Raw genomic sequence first — 3991 nt, forward strand, 5'->3', positions numbered from 1 at the left:
TGTGTGCGCGCGCACTGATTGGCTGTGTATTTCTTAGCATGCAGATCTGATGGGTATCTGTCAGACATGTGTATGTGAGGAGACTCAAACGGCCGGACCTTCAAATTATGGGACGGAGATACAAATCTAGATTTTTCCTGTCAGTGACTTTTTTTTCCCATCAACGATTTGCTGTGAGTTATTACTGCGGAATGAGACACCAGCATGGCGCGTGTGTGTGAATGTGTGTGTGTGTGTGTGTGTGTGTGTGTGTGTGTGTGTGAGTGTGTGTGTGTATAGTGTGTGCATGGTGTGTGTGTTTGTGCGTGTAATAAGGGGGTGGGGGGGGGCACAGACAGACAGGGAGAAATCAACCGAGAAAGAGAGTGAATCTTTTAGTGGTGTGTGTATTTATGCTTGTCCATTAACTTAACAAGTAATAATGAATAAATAGCAACATTTAATTAAAATTAAAACGACAATGTTTTCCAATAATTAAGTTAGTCTTCATAAAGCTCCATAATTGCCCTTGGAGGGTATGAACAATAAAACACACAGACCTGATCTTTGAAATAAAACCAGGACATAACTTGCCACCGACGGCATGGTTGCAAATGCAGACAGGGGAAATGCATTGGGCCTGAGCATACAAGAAAAACCTACTTAAGACAAATGCATTATCGAGATAAAAGCACATCAGATCCCTAATTGCATTTTATTGTCCATATGCTCTTGGATATAGACAGCCGTTTCAATCTGTATCTATGTATCTGTCTGCTCATCCTCCTCTCCTCTCCTCCTGTTCCTCCACTCATTACAGAGATGGAGGGAAAGTGATATCTTTCTAATGATTACCCTCTCCTCCTCCCCTCCTCCCCCCCTCTCCCTCGCTCTCTTTCAGTAAATGAGGGAAAGTGATATGGTTCTCTAATGACCAGCGTGAATAATCGCCATCTAAATAAAGGTTCTGTTTAGTGTTAGAAATCTCCCTCTCTCTCTCTCTCTCTCTCTCTTTCTCTCTCTCTCTCCATCTCTTGATCTCTCTCTCCCTCAACTGCCCTATTCGCTTTTAACATACTCTTTTAATTTTGGCGTTTTATCCCGTACAGCCACTCTTTCCCTCTTAGATCTCAGAGGGTTGTGCCAGGCCTCTCTACACCTCTCCTCTACCTTCTCCCAGGCCTGTAGTTCTCTCCATCTCTCCACTCTTCTCCCAGGCATGTAGGTCTCTCCATCTCTCCACTCTTCTCCCAGGCCTGTAGGTCTCTCCACTCTTCTCCCAGGCCTGTAGGTCTCTCCATCTCTCCACTCCTCTCCCAGGCCTGTAGTTCTCTCCATCTCTCCACTCTTCTCCCAGGCCTGTAGGTCTCTCCATCTCTCCACTCTTCTCCCAGGCCTGTAGTTCTCTCCATCTCTCCACTCTTCTCCCAGGCCTGTAGGTCTCTCCACTCTTCTCCCAGGCCTGTAGTTCTCTCCACTCTTCTCCCAGGCCTGTAGTTCTCTCCATCTCTCCACTCTTCTCCCAGGCCTGTAGGTCTCTCCATCTCTCCACTCTTCTCCCAGGCCTGTAGGTCTCTCCATCACTCCACTCTTCTCCCAGGCCTGTAGGTCTCTCCATCTCTCCACTCTTCTCCCAGGCCTGTAGGTCTCTCCATCTCTCCACTCTTCTCCCAGGCATGTAGGTCTCTCCATCTCTCCACTCTTCTTCCAGGCCTGTAGGTCTCTCCATCTCTCCACTCTTCTCCCAGGCCTGTAGGTCTCTCCATCTCTCCACTCTTCTCCCAGGCCTGTAGGTCTCTCCATCTCTCCACTCTTCTCCCATTGTTACATTTGTTCTTTCTGCCCCCCTTTCTCTGTCTGGCCATTAGAGTTCACTCTCTTTCATCTTCTGTCCATTATGTAGGCAAAAGCGTATTTATGTGTGTGTGTGTGTGTGTGTGTGTGTGTGTGTGTGTGTGTGTGTGCACGTGTGGGTGGACGGGTGGGTGGGTGGGTGTGTTTTCATGGATCACAGAGAGAGCTCTCCCTGGTATACATCTCCAGATCTGGTCAACAGGGAGAGGATCAAACACATGAAACAGGAAAGAGAGAGAGAGAGAGAGAGAGAGAGAGAGAGAGAGAGATGAGACAAAGGGGAAAAGCGCCAAAACATTCCAGCTACTTCACACATGTTTATTTTGTGCTTACTAAAGTTCTTCTCTCCCACCTCTCTCTCTCTCTCTCTCTCTCTCTCACGTTGGGAAGAGGAGGACTTGAGTTATTAAAACGCCAACCTTTCCAACAACGGGCAATAAATCAAACTAAATGTCTTGGGGGGTGAACACAGAGAGAGGGAGAACAGAAAGATGCGAGGGGGATTTGATGAACAGAAGGTTTGGGAAAGAGGGAGAGCGGATGGAAGGCGAACGAGAGAGAGGCATGATGAGGTGAAGTCAAGGATGGGAAGAGAGGGATGAGGAGGAGAGGAACCCCCCACACACAAACACATCCCTCCTTCTTAAATCTCCACCCAACTAAGTGACGGACAGGCAGACTGACTTATCAGCACATAGTGGTGAAAGGCATGCTGATTGGCCAAGAGACAAGTACCTCCCATCACATCATGCATAATAATGCACAGAGAGAGAGAGAGAGAGAGAGATGGATGAATGGATGGATGGATAGAGGCAAAAGATCAGTTGGACAGCGGGGGCTCAAGAGATGAACAAATGAACAGCAGTTGGGAAAAGGGAGAGAGAGAGGGAGAGAGAGAGAGAGAGAGAGAGAGAGAGAGAGAGATTGAGAATAAATGAGCCTGGAGAGAGAGGGAGGACCGAGCGAGGACAGCGAGTGGGACCGCCAGCCACTGGAGTGTGACAGGGAGAGGGCGCGCAGGTTAAATGGTTAACTGCTTTAGTCCCCTCTTAAGTGGCTGTCTGTCCTTATCTCTATGTCTCTCTCTCTCTCCCTCTCTCTCTCTCTCTCTCTTTCTCCCTCTATCCCTCTCTCTCTCTCTCTCTCTCTCTCCCCCATAAATTTGTCCTTAAATGCCAAATGCTTAGAGAGAAACATCAATCACAACTTAGAGGCACACAAATAAGCACAAATGCACAAGCGTGCACACACACACTCACTCACTCACACACACACACACACACACACACACACACACACACACACACACACACACACACACACACACACACACACACGTACACACGCACACACACACACACACACACACACACACACACACACACACTACAGAAAGTAATTACCATTAGCAATAAGTTTAGCATGACATTTTGTAGAGAACATCGTTCCTGTCGATGAACACACAGCATGTGATGACACACACACACACACACACAAACACACACACACACACACGCACACACACACACACACACACACACACACACACACACACACACACACACACACATAGCCTTGACTGGAGTGGGACTTAGTTCATGACTCATATCCCCCGAAGCCACTAGAGCACTGATATGAAATCGGATTTTCTCTGTGCGAGTATGAGTGTGTGTTTGTGCATGTGTACAGTATGTGTGTCTACAGTGTGTGTGTTTGTGTGTGTGTGTGTGTGTGGGGGGGGAAGGGGGGGGGGGGGTGGGGTTGTTTGTGTGCATGGTATGGTATGGTGTGGTGTGTGCGTGTGTGTTTGTGTGTGTGTGTGTGTGTGCGTGTGTGTGTGTGTGTGTGTGTGAGTAGAAACTCAATTTCAGACTGAAAGAGATGGAGATTATTTTCCCTGCTCCCCATCCTCACTGTTCTATCCTTTCCAGGGAGATCGGTGGAAACACATTTACCGACACGTTCAGTCCAGAGGCAACCATTTACCGTGCGTCCTCCATGGAAAACAACGTGTGGATGTCTGCAAACATTTCTAGGTACATCAGAAAATAGATACTGTACAAAAAGGTAACTGTAACATTGTGGATATGTGTGCAGTGCCGATACCTAGAGCACAGTATTTTGTGTCTCTGCAGTCCTTTGTTTTGTTTGTCTCTTT

The sequence above is a fragment of the Borostomias antarcticus genome (assembly GCF_949987555.1).
Source record: "Borostomias antarcticus genome assembly, chromosome: 10".
In the NCBI taxonomy this organism is placed as follows: domain Eukaryota; kingdom Metazoa; phylum Chordata; class Actinopteri; order Stomiiformes; family Stomiidae; genus Borostomias; species Borostomias antarcticus.